Genomic DNA, 22299 nt, shown 5'->3' with positions numbered 1-22299 from the left:
GGGCCTGGAGAAGGAGACCCCTCCTTTGAGCTGAAGTCACCTTCAGGGGCCGCTGTCACCCTCACAGCCAGGGCCCTGGGGCGGTCTGAGGGGCTTTGGAGAGGGTGCCGGGTGCGCAGGCCTAGTCCACACCATCCTTCCGCCTCCAGCGAAATCCACAGCGCACTGCCCCTCGGCGCCCCACACTGAGCTTTGCAGCGGTATTTTAAGCTCTTTGTGGGGAGCCGAGGCTAGAAATGAATTTGAAATGGACCACCAAAACCGTGTGTTTGTAAATACGGCGCTCATTTTCTTTCCCTTGCGCCCTTGTAATGGGAGGGGTCTAGAGGGCCGGGAGGGTTCATTAACTCTTACGTAAGAATAGAACGCAGCAGCGCGATCCGCGCTTCTGCCAAAGCCAGACCTCCCTGCCTGGGCGGAACTGAGGGAAGCAGATTTACTCTGTTTGGTTCAACAAGTGCTTGAGGGCGGCACTTATTTTGTGCCAGGCGTTTGGAAACGTGCTCAAGTCTAGCAGTTTGGATCCGGGGAATCTCGCTATGGTGTGAATGTCCAAATTCACTCATTCATGAACTGCTTTATGGGGAGTTTTATGGAGTGCTGACTGCGTGAGGTGCTGTAGAGACCACACAAGCAGGAACAACTTCGTTGGCTCTGGTCTCCAGAGGCCACACCGAGGGCGGAGAGATACTTATTATGGTAAACCACGTGTGGCAGGTGGTCTAAATATGAGGAATTCAGTGTGTCACCAACTGGTGCCCTGTGCTGCGACTGATTTGCACATGCGGTCTACCGCTGTACCACTGAGTCACACCTCTAGCTCGCAGGAAGCCTGGCTTTAAGCAGTGCTTCCGCTGTTGTTCCTTAGTCTCCCTCACCTCGATTCAGGTGACCAACTATCTCAGGTCACCTCGGAGGGTCATCCAGCAGTCTGCCTCCTGGGTTCCTAATGCTACCTGCCTACTCTGTCCCTCCATTCAGCTTTTCAAATCTCTCTCTCTCTCTCTCTCTCTCTCTCTCTCTCTCTCACACACACACACACACACACACACACACACACACACACACACACACACGACAGACACTTTTGTAGACTCTTGGCTAGAGGCCCTGAGCTATTTCTTCAACAGGATTCACAAACCCCTGAGGCTCAATTCTCACCTTTGAATTACTGCGACATCCTCTTCACTGCATTTCCTAGCTTTGCTTCCTATACTCTTTCCTGTATCCGGCTGCCAGGAAATTAAAATTCTGTACTTTGATTATATATGTTCTTGTTTTTTTTTAATCCTTTTAATCTTGATTATATATTGTATATATAATCAATATTATATATTGTATATATAATCAATATATTGTTTTATATATGTATATATATGTATATATATGTATGTATGTATATATCAAGAGGCTGAGATCAGGGGTTAAGGACACTTGCTGCTCTTTCTGGAAAACCAACACCCAGCTGCTCTCAAATATCTGCACCTCCAGTTCTAGGGGATCCTATGCCCTCATATGGCTTCCTCAGGCTCAGAGACATACATGCATTCAAGCAAACGCCCATATACATAAAATAAAAATAAATCCTTAAAATATACATTGAAGTCCTATCCCCCAGAGCCTGTGAATGTGACCTCATTTGAAAGAATGTCTTTGCAGAAATACAATGCAGTCATACTGGGTTAGAATTCATCCTAAATCCAATGACTAGTGCCATTGTGAAGGAGAGGAAGGGGGAGTTCAGACACACACATGCAGGAAGGAAGCCAGGGAGAGAGAAGACAAGACGAGACAGATGCAGCCAGAAGCAGAGGACTGCTAGGAGCTACCAGAAGCTAGACAAGGAGGAATTCTTCCATGGAGTCTTCAGAAGAAATGTGGTTTTGCTAGCACCTTGAATTTGGAAGTGTGGCCCCTGGGTCAAGAAAACAAATATATTTCCGTTTGTTTTATACCACAGTGTTTATAGTATTATACTGTGGCAATCTTAAGAAACAAAGGTGAGAAACCAGACATGGTAGTACACACCTATAATCCCAAAACTCCAGACACTGAGGCAGGAGGATCACCAAGAGTTCTAAGCCATCCTGAGCTGAAGAATGAGATCCCCATCCCAAAGAAAGAAGAGAGAGACCCCCTCCTTACCCGTTTCTATGTTCTTTCTCATTCTGTACTAGTTCATGAAAATCTTTAGCAATTCTGGGAATCGAACCCAGGACTTTAAGCCTATTAGCCACACCATCGATGCCTCTTGTGCTTGAGAACTCGTCTCTGTTCTAAATGAAGTGAAGGTTTGGAACCTGGAGATGACATGAGGGGAAGCATCTCTTTAGATAATTCATTTGCAGTCTTCTCTCCATTAAGAGGGCTGTTGTAGGCTTCCAGATGAGAAGCCACATGGCCGGAAGAAAGTTAGCGATGCTGCAAACGGAGCAGAAGAAACAGAGGCAGGGCACTTAATGTGGAGATGAAAGTGGAGTGATTTGGCAAGCCACGGGATGTGAGGTGTGAAGCAAGCAGAGGAATGCACAATTAGGAAAGACCCTAAGTGGATAAAGAGAGGTCTTAAGGTGAGAGGGGTGTGGTTTTAGTGTTGCTGGTCAAACAGTTCCACTGGAAATGGCCCTTCCTACTTTCCAGCCTTCTTGGGCCTGAAAAGCCCCATCTACTCTTTACCTCTTCCAAGAGTTTACTAAATATGGGCTTGGCAGAACCAGTTTGTCCTCACTTACTAAGAATTGGGTCTTAGGCCCCAGAAGTGTCTCAGTAGTTAGGAGCACTTATTCCTCTTACAGAGGACCTAAGTTTGATGTCTAGCACCCACGTGGTGACTCACGGACATCTATAAGTCCAGTTCCGGGGGATTTGATACTCTCTTTTGAACGCTGCAGGAACTGAGCATGCATGTGGTACACATATGTACATGCAGGCAAAATACTTACATGCATAAAATAAAAATATAGTATATATTATATTATGTATGTGTATTATATATATATATATTATTTGTGTGCATGTAGGCATTCCACATCAGTGAAGGGGGTCAAAGAAGTCAGAAGACCACATCAGATCCCCTGGAACTGATATTAACCGCAGCTCTGAGCTGTCATGCTGCAGCTGGAAACTAAACCCAGGTATGTATGTGTGTATGTATATATATGTATATGTATATGTATATGTCTGTATATATGTATATATCATATACATGTGTATATATTATATACATATGTATACACATGCATATATGTATATATCATATACATGTATATTATTATATAATATATACATATATACATATATATACATACATATATAAAGTAAAGATGCCTACCACCAAACCTGGTGTACCAACTCTAGCACCTACCTACCTGGTAGAATGAGAAAACTGACTCCTGCATCACATTTCGCATGCACACACACACACACACACACACACACACACACACACACACACACACGGAAATAAACATAATAAAAATAATTATAGCTTTTAAGAGTACTGGTGTATCTTTGAAACCCTTCACACACACACACACACACACACACACACACACACACACACACACCCCAAAGTTGCCCTGTGTCTTCCACTTGAATCTCCAGTTTCAAGCACACTGGCGGGTCAGGTCCTGAGAGAAGGCCTCTGTGAGGAGCCACATTTGTCCCTGTAGAAATCCCAGCTGGTGCTCTCAGTACTGTCCGTCACAGCTCGACACTTCCAGCCTGCCTCCTGACGCAACACATCCTTCAGGTATTTGCAGGTGACATTCACGTCCCTCTGCAGGCCTCTGGGAATCAGCACGTGCTGTTATGTAATAGTTCTGCCCCCACCCACACATTAGAAACTCTAAATGACGCTCATGGACAGCAGCCCTCCCAGGTCCAGTGAGTCGTGGACTTGAGGAGGTCGGCTCTAGTTTTATCATCAGTGCGTACAGATGGAGCCGGAACAGCTAGGGGCGGGGCGATGGAGCTGAGTAACTGCCTGTCACCTCACTTTCCCTCTAGGAGCTCTCTGCGTGGGGAGGTATAGAGTTTAGATCTTGAGTAGCTTCCAACCCCCATGTGTTAAAGGCGTGGTCCCCCACTGGCGGTGAGATTTGGATCTGATCGAAAATTAAGTCTTAGAGACTAGCGGAAAGAAGTTAGGGCACCGTAGGCGTGGTTATATTAGAATACTGGCCGCCATCTTTCTTCCATTTGGCTTTGTGACCACCGCTAGGTGAGCAGCTGTGCTCGGCCACGCAATTCCCGTCATGGTGGTCGCCTCACCACAGACTCAAAATCAACGAAGCCAGCAAACCTTTCACACTGTAAGTCCTCCTCATAGGTTGTTTATCTCAGATATTTTGTCCACAGTGACCAAAGGCTAACCGCACAGCAAGCATTTGAAGGGCCGGTGGAATGTCTCCCGTCATTTCTGACCCAACTGCAGAAATGCTATAGTGGTGCGTCTACTGTCATCACAGGGCCACCTAGATTCAAGCAGAGGACCAAAGTCTTTATCTCCATGCGGAAATGTGAAAAGTTATATTTGAAGAAGAACACATAGGCATTACAGCCAGTTTATTCTTGTTGTTTTGTTTTGTTTTGTTTTTAAATATCATGTCACATAATATACTCTTCCACTGTCCCAGCCATTCTACCCGGACAGCTTGCTACCAGAAAGAAAGGCTTCAGAAGGAGTGTCTTACCTCACTCACTAACACGGAGCCTGAAGCAGCTTAATTTTCTATTGGCTCATGAGTAACAAGTCGGGAATCCCGACTCCCACCACATATGCAGTATAAGATTCCATCCTGAGAACTGCTGTTCCTCCCTCCCCCACGTCCTTGGATCCTTGTACAGGTGTGATTGTGCTGTGTGACACACACACACACACACACACACACACACACACACTTGCTCAGTACAGTAATTCCTCATACTGAGCCCATCAGACAGATCCTTTGAGGGATCTGGTCTGAAATTCCAGGGGTGGTGAGGTGGGGTAGAGTTCTTGCATGGAGAATGTCAGGTATGAAATCGGAAACCTCCCTTTCTGGACCAGCAAATCTGGAGGAACTCTTCTGAGCCCCGGTTCCCTCATTTGAAATAATAGGATGGAGAGATGATGGTGGGGGAAAGATCCTGTGACGCTCTCATCACGGACTGAACAGCTGGTCCCTCCTGAAAGTCATCCTGAGGGCTATGGAGTAGCTGGATTCTCATTCTCCTTGGCAGGCCACAAAAAAAACTGCTCTTAAAGAGGGCAGTGGAACAGTTGCCCAGGGACGTTTAGAGAAGAGAGGGTTCTCTGGACTTTTGCAAACCCTGCAGCCTTCAAATCCAGATGTTGCGATGGTTCGTTTTAATCGTCAGTGTGGTTGGATTAAGGCATTCCTCATGCCTGAGGAGGTGCACTTCTGGGTGTGTCCCATGAGGGCATTTCCAAAGCTTAACTTCATTGTGAGCAGTGCCTTCCCAAGGTCTGCAGGCCCGGACCAGATACAATGGGGAGCAGGAGGAGGCGGGATGGCAACAGCACTCACCATTTTCTGCCTCATGAGTGCTGACACACGTGACCCGACTTTCCAGCTACTGGGCTTTCCATGCCCCCGTGGACTGTATCCCCTCACACTGTGGGCCAAAATAAAGCTGTGTGCCCACCCCACCACCACCAAGCTGTATCTTTCAGGTATTTGATCCCAGTGATAAGTAGCTGACAGAGGCCCCACCAAGGAGGAGCATCCCTGCCTCCAGGCTCTTATGGGGAGGGTGGAGTTAACACGGGCAAACAGGCTGAGACAGAGGAGACATGGGATGCTCAGGAGACAGCCAGTGTTGCATGTTGAGTGTCAATAAACTCCACAAACTAGTGCAGGCCCCACCCTTCTACCTTTCATCCAGCTTCTCCCTCACTGAGGGCATAGGCAGAGTTGAGTACACACATGATGTAACATGAAGGGATGTGGAAGGTACCAAGATCGGGAAGGGTAAGAATCCACAGAGAGGTCTTGCAGTCCAGGTTTACACTCCAACTTGGCCACCCGACAACTGTGTGACCTTATTTAAGTCCTTACCCCATGCCACCCTCCATTTTCTGAGCTCTAAAATGGCGTGGGTGAGGGTTGTTTATGTTACTGAACCACACTCACCTAGAGCGGTATCTGGTATGGGTATGTGGTGTTGGCCGAATCACCCTTGAATTTATGATCATCATTATCATCGCCATCACCACCTCCACCACCATGAGCAGCATCACGTCCACTATATTTTTTACGATTTTTTTTAATTCCATATGTGTATGTTTTACCTGCGTGGATCTAAGTGACTACATGTGCCAAGTGCTACTAGAGGCCAGAAAAGTTACAGATGTGGGTGTTGGGACTAAAATCCCAGCCCTCTGCAAGAGGGAGGTGCATTCTTAACAGGTGAGGCATAGCTCCAGCCCCAACATCACCTGTTCATTGACCCAGGTTTCCTTCCTTCAGTGAGCCGGGGTTACTCACAGCAGATGGATGAGTGGATGAGTCCCCCCCTCCCCCCCCCAAATACTGGTCGAGTTCCCACTGAATGCCACACTGTGGCCTGAAAACCAACCCTGAAAGGGTTGTTTCCCGCCATAGCTAGAGCCCCTCAGAACAGCCGAGTATCCACTGGAAGTCACAGACAACATACCTCCTACCCAGCTGCAGTGGGCTCTTTAAGCTTCTTTGATTGTAAGGGCTAAGGTATGTGTCCCCATCTCCCACCCCCAAAAGTCCTCAAAGACGGCGGGAAGCATAGATTAATAGCAGTTATCTAAGAAGGCCACAGAGTCTGTCTGGGTGGATCTCCAGCAGAGAACCTGTAACCCTCTGATTTGGTTTGTTTTTCTTTTCCTATCCCTGTTTAGTTAACTGAAATAATCAGGGGGGTTTTAGAGCAGTGGTTCTCAACCTGTGGGTCTGGACTCTTTGGAGGGGGTCCAGTGACCCTTTGCTAGGGGTCACCCAAGACCATCAGGAAACACAGATATTTACATTATGACTCCTAACAGTAGCAAAGTTACAGTTATGAAGTAGCAATAAAAATCACTTTATGGTTGGGGGTCACCACGACAGGAGAAACCACATTAAAGGGTCATAGCATTGGGAAGCCTGAGAACCACAGCTCTGGGGCTGGACAGATAGTAGCTCCTCCTGGAGTCAGTCTGAGGAAAAGAAGCCTGGAATAAAGCCGTAACCTGAGATCAGAAGCTGCCATGCAGGAGAGAGGGTTGGTCTAAAAACCTCTAGACTGGGGGTGGGCTCTGAGACAGATGGTGACTGCTCCCCACAACACAACTTGGCCCAGACATTTTTTCAAAACTACTTCTGCATATTCTGAAGTCCACCATGACTAACCATTGCTGCATATCCCAGCTTGTAAGATTAATGGTGGGCAGCTTGTAGGATTAATGGTGGGGTCCCGCATCCACTCCGGGGAAGTTTGACCGTGCTTACCCAGCCGCAGTCTGAGCGTGGGACACAGTCGGAGCTGACTCGGGGTTACCCAGGCCTGCAAGGAGGCCAGGGCCGGCTGGCTCTCAGGCTCTTGGGCATAAATGGAGTGGGGGCCCCCAGGGCTGGATCTAGCCTGGGGCTGAGGGGGAGAAAGGGGAGACGCTCTATTGGTCCTGTGGGGAGTCTTTTGGTTGGACGTTGGCGGACTTGGGCTTGGTGGCAGCTGCCACTGGGAGCACAGAGAGGACTTCTGGGGGAAATAAGAGGGTGATTATGTAGGCGAAGGTCTTCTCCGTGGCTTCCCACGGTGGATCCCATGAAAAGAGGCAGTCTATGGTTTCAAGATGTTTATTGTCATGGCGGGATGAATAAAGCCATACCCCACTTCTCTCTGTGTGTATGAGATTAAATACCTTCTGCAGGAAGGAGTGTCTGGGAAGGGAAATTCATTGGCTAAGCCTCGAGGCCTTTAGGTACCCCATTATAATGGAGATCTGTCTTGAGCCTACCTGACCTGTGGTCACCTTACCTGTGAAGGGGCTTGGGGTTACCCTTATGTGACCGATGGTCACAAATCTATGGAGGGTTGCCGGCTAGTGACCGGCCTGATTTCTTGGGAGTCAGGTGAAACGCTTACCATCCCTTTCAGGGTCTCCCTCTTCAACCGGGAACCAGGGTGTCTTTCACTGCCCCACACCAGCAGGCCAGTGGGCAGCCTTTGCCTGCAAGCTCTTGCTTATGTACATATTTGCTAGAAAGTTCTAGCTGGCACAGATTTCTGTTAGAAACTAGAAAGCCGTAGTTTCTGAAGATAGCGGACGGCAGACTTCCGGGAACTCTCGCTTCGCCTGATTCCTGTGAGACCGAGTTCAAAGGCCATTTCAGCCAGTAGTAGGCTATCAGGATGACCTAAAAACTGCCAATGGCTTAAGTCATCAGAGAATCAAAAGGTAATTCCAGGGCAAGCGAATACTCCCTAAGAGGCTTTCTATAAATCTAACTAAAGCAACTGCATCCGTCGGTCTGGGCTGAGTTCTCCACGGTGACCAGTAACCATGTAAAAGCTCAGTACCTCCTCCCCATAAATATCCATCACCACAGGGTCTGGCTCAGCTCTCATGCCTTGTGTTTTGAGGGCTGGGCTGACAAACCAGACTTTAGCTGAGACAGAGCTGACTCTGGGCAGAAGAAAAGGAAAATATCACCCAATGGCTCTCCACCTCGTGCAGACAAGACACACCAAAGACATTAGCATTTCCTTTTTCTTTTTAAAACTGTCTGCTATTCAATTTCCTGTGAACTTTATTCAACAAACGTTGCCATCGCCAACATCATAAATTTATGTCTTGAAAGTTATTGAGCTGGAGAGATGGCTCAGTGGTTAAGAGCACTGGTTAAGAGCTGCTCTTCCTGATGACCCAGGTTCAATTCCCAGCACCCACATGGTAGCTTAGGACTGACTGTAACTCCAGTTCCAGGGGATCTGACACCCTAATACAGACACATGTAGGCCAAACACAGTGCACATAAAATAAGAATAAATAAATCATTACAAATGTTTAAAGAGAAAAAAAAAGAAAGTTATTGAACCTCAACTTCCTGATATCCTGAAAGTTTATCTTTGTGGTAAAACATGTGGAGTTGGGGCACTGTCTCTGCCATTACTTGGTGGCTCCATTTAGACTTCTTTCAGACATGTATTTTAAGAAGCGTCTGCGGGGTTGGGGATTTAGCTCAGTGGTAGAGCGCTCGCCTAGGAAGCGCAAGGCTCTGGGTTCGGTCCCAGCTCTGAAAAAAGAAGAAAAAAAAACAAAACAAAGAAGCGTCTGCTGTAGCAAGTTTCCATACAATCCCTCAAATGGTCCTGAGTGTTAGTTTGTCTCTCCCTGTATCCTTCCCTTAGCCCTCTCTTCCCTCTCCATTTAATCCTCCCATTCTGGTCTCCCATTCTCTCTCTCCATAAGTATATGTTGTACACATATCTTCCTAGTTCTATCCCACCCCCCACTCCCTTACTCTATACCTAACCTCTGTGGTTACATGCTTATAGCATGCCTATCAATGTCTTAGAAGCTAACATCTACAAATAATGTTACCTCAGTCAGGATGATTTTTACCTAGCCGTGGTGGTTTGAATATGTTTGTCCCAGGGAGTAGCATTATTAGGAAGTGTGGCTTTGTTGGAGTAGGTGTGCCACTGTGGCTGAGGGCTTTAAGACCCCCCCTCCCAGCTTCCTGGAAGCCAGTCTTCTCCTCTTTGCCTTTGGAACGAGGTGTAGAACTCTCAGCTCCTCCAGTGCCATGCCTCCCTAGACACTGGCTTGCTTCCTGTCATGATGATTATGAACTAGGTTGGGGATTTAGCTCAGTGGTAGAGTGCTTGCCTAGCAAGCGCAAGGCCCTGGGTTCAGTCCCCAGCTTTGAAAAAAAAAAAAAAGATAATGAACTGAACCTCAGAACTTGTAAGCCAGTCCCAATTAGATGTTGTCCTTTATAAGACTTGCCTTGGTCATGGTATCTCTTCACAGCAATGGAACTACTAAGGCACTAGCTTCATCCATTTACCTGTGACTTTCACGGTTTCACGTTTTAAAATAGCTGGATCTCATTGTCAAACATATTCTCACTGTTCATCTATTGATGAACATCTGGGCTGTTTCAGATTTCTGGCTATGAACATGGTTGAGCAAGTGTCTCTGTGGTAGAATGTAGAGTCCTTTGGGTATATACTCCAGAGTAGTATAACTGGATCTTAATGTAGATCTGTTGTGTGACTAAACTTTTCCTGAAGAAACAAGACGCATTCATCTACTTACTCCAGTTAGAGAACCCAGGACAGACCAAAATATGGATACCACAAAAGTCCAACTTGGTGAACCAATGAGTTTTGTTGGGGTTATTGACAGGAGTATGGGTGAGGAATTATTTACAGGGGCAGAAGGGACAGAAACAAAGGCAGCTGCATTACCAAAGCTCACCCCAACATGGGTGACTGCTCATAAAAGATGGGAAACCTGGACTCTGCACAACCTGCAGGTGGCTCCACAGTTTGGAGAGTGTTCTTCTCAGGGGCCTCAGTTGGTTTAAATGTCTTCAGGTGTCTTGGCTGGTTTGTGCTTCTTCTGGAGAGCTGGTTTCCTCTCAGAGTCTTCTTTGCAGTTCAGTATTCCCACCCTACCCCGCCTTTGAGAGGGACTCTCAGCTTTTATCCTTTACTCTGTCAGGAAGGGGCTCAGTGAATGTGGTCAGTTTCAGGGACTTCCTGAAGCTATTTTGTTTTCCTTCTTGCTTAGGGAGTTCCTCTGCAGGCTAGAATGTTTTGGTCTTGGAGGAAACTGCTAGACAACATAAAAGGAAACTGTTAGAGATCTGTCCCCAGCTTTCTGAAGAATTTAAACACTGATTTCCATAATGGATGTAGACTTTATAATTTTCAATGGATAAGGTAAATCACATGATCTACGTTGGTGACTGGTTCTAATACTTTTCAATCGGGAATCTGCGTGTCCAAATGCTAAAGGTCCTTGTCCCCACCTGTGGCTTGTCTATGAGGGAGTTTCCAGGGAGGTTTAATTGAGGGAGAGAAGACCCACCCTGAATGTGGGGGACTCTATCCCCAAAGGCCTGTGGTATTATGAGATATAATGCAGCAAGGGGGCGCCTGGTGGGCCCATGCCAAGGTGTGTTCAAGTAATTGTGCCATGCAACAGATCAGGTATAAAGGAGGTTTATTGGGGGAAGGGAGAGGAGTAAAGGCATCAAGTGAGCCAGGTAGACAGGCAGACAAATGGGAGTAAAGCCATGAGGGCAGAGAAGGGGGCGGTGGGACAGAGAAGGACAGAAAAGGGGAGAGAGAGATCAGCCAGGAACACATCAGGGTGCACCTGGTGTTGGCCGCAGGTAGTGACAAGCAATTGCTGGGCCGAGGGCAGGCCAGCAGAATTGACTGGACAATAATATGCAAATTTAGTCCGTATCGAAAGGGTCAAGTGAGGTGAGAGCCAGCGTTTGTCTCTCCCTGCTTCCTGACTCTGGGTGCAGTGTGATGGCTGGATGCTCCTGCTGCCACAGCCCGAGCCACTGTTACTCCATCTTCCCCACCATGGTGGGACATACCTCCAAACTGTGGGCAGAACTGAGTTCTTCCTTCTTTAAGTTGCTCTGCTGGGTGTTTCAAAGCTGGAGACAAGCAGTACCTGAAAGGAAACTATAGTGAACTTTCTCGGGCCGCCAGTGGTAGAGACAAGTCACAGAGACTTTTATATAATTTTAAGATTAGACCTTTCACTTGGACAGTCTTCCCAGCTAGCTAGTCTAAACTCATCCTGACTGACTTGGTCGTGACCTCCACACGGCTAGCTCTGTACCTCTCTGCTCCACTATGGTAAATCCTGTTGCATGTATACCCTTCCTCTGAATCCCTTTGTCTACCTCTTCTAGCAGGATCCCTCTCTCTGCCCTTCACTTCCTGCCCAACTATTGGCTGTCAGATCTTTATTTCAACCAATTGGAACCTCTGATAGAATTCTAGCTGGCCTTTAGGCAAGTGAGGAAGGACACAATATTTAAACAATATAAAGCCAATGATGGGCCACAGAAATAACAATATCAAGATCCTGTCAGCATTTAGCTCTTTGCCAGTACAGAATTAACAACAGAAATACAGAGACATACCTTCACACAATGTGGAGAAAGTTTACCTCAATAAGGAACTTGTAGTGAGGAGAAGGCTTAGGGGGCCCCCCTGGATGGAGGCTGCTGTCTATACACAGGTCATTTGCCCTGTCTGCTTCTGAGTGGGCCCAGCAGCGTTTCAGATTAGGGCTGTCTTTTTTCCCTGTGCAAAGGCCCTAAGCAGCTGAATAAACCCAGAGACCTCATCAGGAGACTCAGATCTCAAGGAGCAGTGTTCGGAGCTATGGAAACAGAAATTCTTCCGTCTTTCCTCAGACAGGTTTTCTTAGGACCTAATTATGAAGTAGCCCATTCCAGTAGAGTAGCATTTAGGGATAACTTGATGAAGATACCCTGTCACATTGGCGGTAGACCACGGTGCAAGGGGACAGGCTTAGTGCTTGAAAGTGGGCTCAGAGAACCTTTGAAACTCACCAAAAGAAAACCAAAGTGAGAAGAAGGCCCAAACAAGACAGTCCTTTCTTGCAGGATTTACCCTGACCTGAAGACTATAGTTACTAGCCAGGCATAGTGGTAGATGCCTCTAATTATACTGGAGAGACAGAGGCAGGGGGATCAAGCGTCAGAGGCCAGCTTGGACTCTGTAGTGAGACTCTGGAGAGAGAGGTAGGCAGAGAGAAGAGGATCCTATCCAAGTGGTACAGAAATTAAGAACGATCATAAAACACTGTGGGTCCCCTTAGTATTAAGAGCTTAAAGGGGGATGACGTTACAGTAAACATCAAAAGGATTACACGCTCTGACATAACCAAAACTGGCTAAGCCATGGGTGCCTTACAGTGAGCAGGTAGCTATTTGTCCAGGTCTGTTGTCGCTACTGAGCTTGGCACGGACAGATATGCCCTTAATTCGAACGTCACAGAAGTTATGTCTTCTCGTGTGCTGGTGATGTCTCCAGTTCACCCGAAACCCCCAAAGTGACTATTTGACTATTACCTTGGCCAATATGGTGTATTTCATATCCAAATATCATTGCTTTCCATAGCATGAAGGACTGACACATTGGTTGGGGGGCCACACAGTGATTCAGACACTGTTTGCCCTCCCACTCAAGATGATGTCACTTCCTCTTCCAGGACCCGAGGGGATCTCCTGTTTGAACCACGAAACCCTCGGAACCTCTAGGACATAGAAAGCTATTATCGTAATTACTGGTATAAAGAGCCCGACCAATTCTCGCACGTTCTGAGCACCCTCTCACAGACTTCCGCTTTGATATTGCCCACATTTGTATGCAATCCCACGCACGTTTGTCCTTCTTCGGTGGCTTCGGGAAGTAAGGCGAAGTTCTCAAAGCCCCACAGAGCAGAGGCTTAAAAGTGAGTGTCTGTTCATGCTTCATCCTGATGTTCTGGAAATACTCTCATCAGCCCTGCAGGTTCACCGGCATCCTGTGAAATGAAAAGGCGCCCGCTTAGAGCCCAGAAAGCATTTGAGTGAACAGAATGAAAGAACACCATTGCTCCCCTCTTACCCACTTCAGTTAACACTGCTGCCAGGACTCACATCTGACAGCCAAGGGGATCTACTAAGGGTCACACTGGGAGCTTTGGCGTCTGCAAAGCAAGGAAAGGTGCAGGTTTATTTCTATCAGGAAATGCTGAATTACAGGACACAGCGACAGACTCGGGCTGGCAGGGGCTGGGAGAGTGCATCTCTGACAGAGAAGGCAGCCAGGAACTGGGCAGCTGGAAATTTTAATTACTGCACTCTATTCTTTGAACCGCGTGGGCTTTTATCCCACTCTCTGCATGTTTAATTCCTTCTCTCTCTAGATGGGTTTGGCCATATTAATGAAACCCAGGTGCCTTGGGCTCTTTGGATCTGAGCTTCTTGCTCTGTTCCTAGCACAGCAGCAAGTGCAGTCACTAAAGGGACATTAGCAGGCCAGAGCATGGAGGGACATAGCATCTTCAGTGTTTTCCTTTTCTCTCTCCCCCATTCCTTCTACCTTGCTAAACCATTAGATTGCATTCCCGAAGGAGCCACCAAGTTCTGTTCCCTTATTTGGCCACTTCTGCCTCCTGAGGCTGGCTACGGGGGTCCAGCTCTCAAAGTATTGAAATCCAGCAACCAAAGCCCCCTTTGGCTCATCTAATTAACCTGCCCAATTAAAATTAAACGTCTCATCCTAACATGGTGTTCCCCCCCCCATACTTTTATAAACTATTTGCCTATGGGTCATACCTGTCTCCCCTCTATCTGGAAGCAGCCCTTTGTACCTCCGGGAGAAATATCCCTCTCCCTTTCGCCTCTACCTCCTCCTCCTCTGTTCCTCTCCCTTCTCCCTAGTCCTCTGTCTCCTGTTCTTGTCCCTCTTGGGCAAATAAGTCTCCTTTGTGCTGAGAACTTGCTCTTGGGGTGTCTTGGGTAGTGGCTGATCCTTTCAGTTACCCCGAGTTTCCATGGAGAACAGCTCCCGCAAACTCCCCAAGACGCCAAACTCTCTAGGTGCTGACACCGCTCGTGTGAAATATCAGTATTTGCATATAACCTTCATATACCTGCCCATGCACTTTTATTTTTAGATTTTAGGTATAGGTGTGTGGTATTCATATACATGTGTGAATTTGTATGTGTGTAAGCATGTGTGTGTGGGGAGGTGTGTGTATGAGCACACGGGAGTGTGGAGCCCAGAGGTGACATTGGGTGAGTCCAGAGGTGACATGGGTATCTCCTCAATTACTTCCTCTTTATTTATATATTGAGGCGGATTTCTTTCTTTCTTTTTTATTGGATACTTTTTAATTTACATTTCAAATGTTAGCCCCTTTCTCACTTTCCCCTCTGGAAACCCACTATCCTATCCTCCCCCTACTTCTATGAGGGCATTTCCCCACCCATCCACCCACTCACTCCCTCTCCCCTCCCCACCCTGACATTCCCCTACACTGGGGCACTGAGCCTTGGCAGGACCAAGGGCCTCTCCTCCCATTGGTGCCCAACAAGGCCATCCTCTGCTACATACGCAGCTGGAGCCATGGGTCTGTCCATGTGTGTTCTTTGGATGGTGGTTTAGTCCCTAGGAGCTCTGGTTGGTTGGTATTGTTGTTCTTATGGGGTTACAAACCCCTTCAGCTCCTCCAATCCTTTCTATCACTCCTCCATTGGGGACCCTGTTCTCAGTTCAATGGCTGCCTGTGAGCATCCATGAGGCAGATTTCTTATGGAACCCAGAGCTGCCCAATTCCTGCTAGGTTAGCCAATCAGCCTCCCCCCTCTCCACCGCCCCAACCCCGTGTTCACTTCCCTCTGCTGCCCCAGTGCTGGGATCAGAGCGCCTGCCCTATCTGCCTGGCTTTTACATGGATTCTAGGGACCCACACTCCAGTTCTGATGCTTGTGTGGCAAGCACTTTAAGAACTAAACCCATCTCCCCATATACTCGCTCTGTTTCCAGGACAGCAGCAAGTGCAGTCACTGAAGGGACATTAGCAGGACAGAGCATGGAGGACATGGCATCGTCAGTGTTTGCCTTGTCTTTCTCCCCCATTCCCTCTACCTTGCTAAACCCATATACTGTAAATTGTAGATTACTAATACTCAATATAATACACGTTCCATCTAAGCCATTGCTCTACTGTATTGTTTAGGTCATAATGAGAAGGAAAACATCTGTGTGTGTTCAGTACAGATGCAGTCTTTCAAATACGTCAACACACTGCTGACTGAATGCCCAGATGGAGTCCATATGAGCACAAAAGGCCAACTGTCATATCTTGTCTACTAAGTGAATTTGGGTCTGTTAAAGGCAGAAAGGTGGGGTTGGGGATTTAGCTCAGTGGTAGAGCGCTTGCCTAGCGAGCGCAAGGCCCTGGGTTCGGTCCCCAGCTCTGAAAAAAAAAAGAAAAAAGAAAAAAGAAAAAAAAAAGGCAGAAAGGTACTGGTGAGGGTGTGGGGAAGGGGTTAGTGAGAAAGACAGTGGAAATGGAGGAACTCAACGTGCTGATAACACTGAATCTGTTGGGCATAAGAAACGAGCCTCCCACCAGGTGGCACGAACCTTTAATCCCAGCACACGGGGAATTAGAATCAGGTAGATCGCTGAGTTCAAGGTCAGCCTGGACTACACAGTGAGTTCCAGAACTGCCAAGGCTATGTAGAGAAACCCTGTCTCAGAAAAACAAACAAACAAGAGAAGGAGGAGGGGGAGGAAGGGGAGGAGGAGGAGGAGGAAGGAGAGGAGAAAGAGGAAGAGGAGGAGGAGGAAGAGGAGGAAGAGAAGAAACTGAATGAATGAATGAATGAATGAATGAATGAAGCAGTAGGTTGGGGATGCAGCCAGAGGGCTAGAGTTAGAGTTAGAGTTCTGAAGAAGGACAGAAGGAAGTCTGAGGATTTGAGTCCCTGTATGTGGTAACTGTAGGGAGTTAATTACTTTAGACATGCTGTACCAGTCTACTGCTGACTTCATACAGAAAGGTTAATATATTCATTTGGTTGAAAAACAGATTCAGCATCCTCTCACAATAGTCAAGCAATGAGGTCATCCTGGGACTCCTTCTCCTGGGATCCTGCGTGTTGTCTCCTTTCTAGACGGGAACCATATCTACACAGCACGGGAAGTGGCTCATGTAGAAAGAGGAGCCCCTGAAACTAACATGGGAGGAACTGGAATCTGCTATTGTCGCATAACCTGTGTGCATTGTAAAAAGTACTGTCCAGGGGATTGGGCAAGGGAAGAGGAGCTGATAACTCCTAGACTGAGGAGGCTGAGGCAGGAGAATAAGGCCAAGGCCAGACTGGGCAGCATAATGAGTTCCAGACCACCCCGGGCTACAGAGTAAGACTGTCTCTTAACACACCATCTAAGAAAGAAGTGGGGGAGGAAGGGAGGGACAAAGGGAGGGAGTCTAGAAAACCCGGGAAATGGAATGGAGGTTCTCTCACTGTCTTGTCTCTTCCTAGTCATAAACAAAACGTTGTGACCTCCAAAGTTCCAAACTCTTAACTCAATGATATGGAGGAAAAGGAGAGTGATCCTGGCTGAGGAATCCTGTCTCTGAGGCTACTGTCATCTCCATATGCCCTGGGCCACTCTGGAAACCCAGCTACCCCTGCTCCCTTCTTCAGGGACTCTTGATTGTAAACTAGGCAGACGTATGTCCTATGGCTCTCCGACGTGGTTCGAAGTCTCTGACAGTGTAAAGGGATCTAGCAAGCTTCATTGCTGTCTACTGTTGTTCAGGAACAACCGCCGTTTGTTTGTTGTGCATTTCTGGGAGGGTTTCATGTAGCCCACGTCGCATAATCAAACTTGCTATGTAGTCGGGATGACTTAGAATTTCTGGTGTGTGTGTGTGTGTGTGTGTGTGTGTGGTGTCTGTGTACATGTGCTATGTGTAGTGTGTGTATGTGTGTGTGTGTGTGTGTGTGTGTGTGTGTGTGGTGTGTGTGCAGTGTGTATTGGTGTTTGTGTGTTTGCTTCTTTGTTTTAAGACATGATTGCATGAATGTCAGGCTGACTTCAAGCTTGCTTGCTATGTAGCCAGAGATGATTCTAAGGTTCTGATCCTTGCCCCCACCTCCCAATCACTGGAATTACAGCCATGCACCACCATGCTTCATTCATGTAGTGCTGGGGATGGAATCCAGGGCCTTATGCATGTTAATTAAGCAAGCACTCTTCCAATTGAGCTACAACTGCAGACCCAAGGAGCAAATGATTTTAGCATTCTAAATGTACCTGATATGTGGCCTTAAGTTGTGTAACCTTGCTGTCTCAATTCCTCGCCTACAAAATGTCACTGATGGTAAGACTACTTTGCAGAATTATTGGACAGATGAATTGAGATAAAGTCAGGGCTCTCCAGAGAATGAGACCAATGGAATTAGAGAAGTCTGTTTTAAGAAACTGGTTGCTATGGTTATGGTAATTATGAGGTCCGTGATGTGATCTATGGAGACCCAGGAAAGCATTGTCTGAGTGTGAAGATCTGAGAAGAGGGAGGTAGCAAGAGAAGGCCCATCGTGCAGCAGAGAGAGCAAATTGGCCTTTTATTCTATCTGGACTTTCGGCGGATTGGATGGTGCCTATACCACATTAGGGGAGGCTGCTTCGTTACTCCATCTACCAGTTCAGACACAGTCCTCTTTAGAAATACCTGCAGACACATCCAGAAATGTTCATTTAGATACAAAGGCTCTGTGTGACCCAGTCAAGTTGACACATAGAAAATTAACCACCACACAATAACGTACCTAAGATCACACCTACCTACAGTGAACATTTGGTAACTGTTAGCTGTCCTTATCAGGACCCACCAGAATATGTTGATTTAGTTGTTTCTTAGCTTGGATTCTGATCTCTTTACGGAATTAGAATTTAGTACAATAGTAGATCAACTGCAAAATGGGCACTCTGTGTTGGGGATTTAGCTCAGTGGTAGAGCGCTTGCCTAGCAAGCGCAAGGGCCTGGGTTCGGTCCCCAGCTCCGAAAAAAAGAAAAAAAAAAAAAGGGCACTTTGTTTGAATGTCACTAGGAATATTTTAAAGTCCTGACTTCAAATGAATTCAAAAGGTCTGATAACATTGACTTGGGGGACACATCTTAGCCAGAAGCAAGTTAGCAAAAATGGAAGTGGCAGAAAACGAAGATAGACTGTACAGCTCCTCAGAAAGGAAAGAAAGAAAGAAAGAAAGAAAGAAAGAAAGAAAGAAAGAAAGAAAGAAAGAGAAAAGGAAAGAAAGAAAGAAAGAGAAAAGGAAAGGAAAGAAAGTGAAAGAGAGAGAAAAGAAAGAAGAAAAGAAAGAGAAAAGGAAAGGAAAGAAAGAAAGAGGAAAGGAAAGGAAAGAAAGAAAGAGAAAAGGAAAAGAAAGAAAGAAAGAGGAAAGGAAAGGAAAGAAAGAAAGAGAAAAGGAAAGGAAAGAAAGAAAGAGAAAAGGAAAGGAAAGAAAGAAAGAGGAAAGGAAAGGAAAGAAAGAAAGAGAAAAGGAAAGGAAAGAAAGAAAGAGGAAAGGAAAGGAAAGAAAGAAAGAGAAAAGGAAAGGAAAGAAAGGAAAGGAAGGAAGGAAGGACAGACTGGGTGAAGAATCTGAGTTCATAATTCCAAAGACCAGTGGCTGACAGATGCTTGGGAAGGTGTTGGGCATCATCACTAAGCATCAGGTGAACGTTAATCAAAACCTCAATAAGACATCGCACTGAGGCCTTAAGATACCTACGGTCAGGTAGATCAATCAGAGTTATCAAGTGTTAGTGAGAATAGGGAGGAAAGTCTGCATGATGATGGCAGGAAGGTAAGGTAAAATCACCATTAGGAGAAACAGGATGGAGTTCCCTCTAAAACCGGAACTATCACTCTCTCTCTCTCTCTCTCTCTCTCTCTCTCTCTCTCTCCCTCTTTCTACACACACACACACACACACACACACACACAGAATGTTATTCATATATGTATATATTATACATTTACATGTGTATGTATCTGAATATTCACATATTTACACACATATATTTACATATGCATATAGGCATATATGTACATATTCATATATGTATGTACACATATATTTACATATACATTTGTGTGTATGTGTGTAAATCAGTTGGAGGCCTGATCCACAGGAAGTAATTCATGCCTGGTACTGCGAGCCCCATCAAAAAAGCTCATGGCTTAGGAAGTCATAGGCCCTAGGGAAAACCTACCAGTGTTGGTTTGCAAACTGTACGTCTTAAAATGACTTCTGAATATTGATATTACATCACTAGGTTAGTGCCCCTCTCAGCCCTGGTCAGAGAGCTTCCTCGGCAGTGGGCTAACAGTTAATTCAGAGAATCATAATCTTTGTCTCTTGAGTGGTCAGCCCTAAATGGGACACGCAGAGCAACTCACCAACGCCGAGGCTCAGGGAACATTGTGGAATAGGGGGTGGAAAGAAGGTAAGGGCCGGAGGATAAGGACTGCACCGTGAAAGGTTGTCTCCTGGGCATGGCCTGGCTACTGTGCTCATGGATTCGCAGCCAGCTGTGGTCACCTGCACAATATCCAGTCAGCAAGATCGGACAACACTCCACCCGGCGGCACTAACGGCACTAACGGGGCTCAGAGAGGCAACCCAAAACTTTCGTGGGCCCGCGTCAGTCGGTTTCCATTCAGCCCAGCGGGATGTTCAACTCGCACAGTGGTTATCCAGCGGATTACCCATCTATGTATCTTGTTTGAGTCCAAAGCAGCGGTAACTTTACCAGCATTTCGCTTTTCCTGGAGGGGAAAAGACACCTTTGCTTCCCTCCCATGTGTCTGCCCTTCTGAACTAGAAACCCTGAGCCCCCAGGGCCTTGCTAAACATCCCTGTGCATCCTTACCTTCACCTCTGTAGCTGTTCTTTCGGGTGAAGGGAACTTAAGCTGCAAACCCTTTCTCCAGGTTTCCCTCCCTGAGAAGAGGAGGATTTCCGCATCAGGCCCTTATGGTGGTTTTCTTTCCGGGCTCCCCCCGCTCTGCCGCAGGTATGGCTTTGTAACTTTAGAACGTGTCGCCCATGGGATCCATGCCAAGATTCTGAGATGAGTAGAAGAAATAAAATTCTAAACTACGAATTTTCTCTTTAGAAGACAGAATTCCCTCACGGCTGTGGAGAGAGATGTGCGAAAGTGGTAGTGGCAGCCTGCACACGGGTTTCTAAAAATAGAGGAAAAGGAGACTTGTATGAAGACCGCAGAGACTCTCCTTGGCTAGGAGAATGGCTTCTCGCAGTGAGAAAAATGAAGTTCGAACATCTATTGATCTTCAAAAGGCCATAGCTGCTTGGACTAATTGCTTCCACATTTTACAAGACTTACCGAAAGAGGTCCAACCGCTTTCATATTTCTGAATAAAAGAGAGATGAGAGACAGGTTTCCTGCAAGAACTTGTAGTACAAAGCCCAGTGGAATGCACCGTGAGGAACACTGAACCCCGAGCCAGACACACCTACCGAGGGTAGATATTTGGGGACCTGTAAGAAAGGTTTCAATTCGGACTGAGTATGTGATCGTGACTGAGGAATCACTGTTGATTTCATGACATGTTAGAATGCATTTTGGTTGTGCAACTAAATACCCCACTTTGGACAGGGGTCGGCTCAAGCAGTTAAAAGTGAGTACCCTAGGGTTGGGGATTTAGCTCAGTGGTAGAGCGCTTGCCTAGGAAGCGCAAGGCCCTGGGTTCGGTCCCCAGCTCCGAAAAAAAGAACCAAAAAAAAAAAGTGAGTACCCTAATAGTTTAGGTTTCCCTCCCTTCCCTTAGCAAATGGGCACTAAATGTAGACAAAGTGTTTATTATTATTAATGTAGCAAATTGTTGCCCTGGGGTTTTTGATGAAGAGAAATTCGTAAATGTTTTTGAAATATTGTAAAATCAAATGTTCCAAAGATAAAAAGCAAATCGGCATCTCAAAAGAGAAGCTCCAATACGGAATAGTCAGTAAGTGCACAGGAAATAGATGCCTTCTGTGAATTAAAAGTCCAGGCGATGAGCCTGAAGTAGGTCACATGGGAGCCCAGTACCGAGCAGATTAAGTTTTAAAGAGAATGTTGTCAATAATTCACCATCAGACCCGAGTGGTTAGTTAACACATCACCGTGACCATGGCAAAGAAATCAGAAGGCTCAGCTAAAAATGCTTCACCTAGGTGACTCCCCAAATGTACTTCTGGATCAAAGGAAAGAAGGTCAGAACTGTGTCTTAGTATGTTCTCGGATGATTTGTAACAAAAATTGTTCAGGGGCTGGAGAGATGGCTCAGCGGTTAGAAGCACTGACTTCTCTTCCCAAGGTCCTGAGTTCAATTCCCAGCAACCACGTGATAATTCACAACCATCTATAATGGGATCCCATGCCCTCTTCTGGTGTGTCTGAAGACAGCTACAGTGTACTCATACATGAAATAAATAGATAAATCTTTTTTTAAAAAAATTGTTCAGATCCCTGGCTCTATGACATAAACGTTTAAGTTTACACATAAAGTTGGGCAGTTTTTATCTATAAGAACCTTTTGTATCTGTTTATTTCTTTTACCCTTTTCTTCAGTTTGATTAGTGGCCTTTCTTACTGATTCGTAGATTTCATTCTGTTTTAGGGAAGCCAGGTTTTAGCGACAGGAACTGCAAACTTTCTTTCACAGCCTTTTTTTTTTTTTTTTAGAACTACCTTTG

At 46.4% G+C, this 22299-nt stretch overlaps 1 long non-coding RNA gene across 1 annotated transcript; it reads right to left on the bottom strand.

Moving 5' to 3' along the window:
- Nucleotides 1-11177: 11177 nt before the first annotated feature.
- LOC108348531 (uncharacterized) lies at nucleotides 11178-20666 on the bottom strand. The gene is made up of 3 exons (XR_005495683.2): nucleotides 20471-20666; nucleotides 13410-13552; nucleotides 11178-11662 (listed from the first exon to the last, which is right to left on the bottom strand). It is a non-coding gene; the product is annotated as an uncharacterized LOC108348531 (long non-coding RNA).
- Nucleotides 20667-22299: the final 1633 nt, after the last annotated feature.

This window comes from Rattus norvegicus, chromosome 17 (genome assembly GCF_036323735.1).
Source record: "Rattus norvegicus strain BN/NHsdMcwi chromosome 17, GRCr8, whole genome shotgun sequence".
Lineage (NCBI taxonomy): Eukaryota > Metazoa > Chordata > Mammalia > Rodentia > Muridae > Rattus > Rattus norvegicus.
The sequence above is the reverse complement of the archived record's forward strand: the minus strand, read 5'-3'. Positions and strand labels throughout refer to the sequence as shown.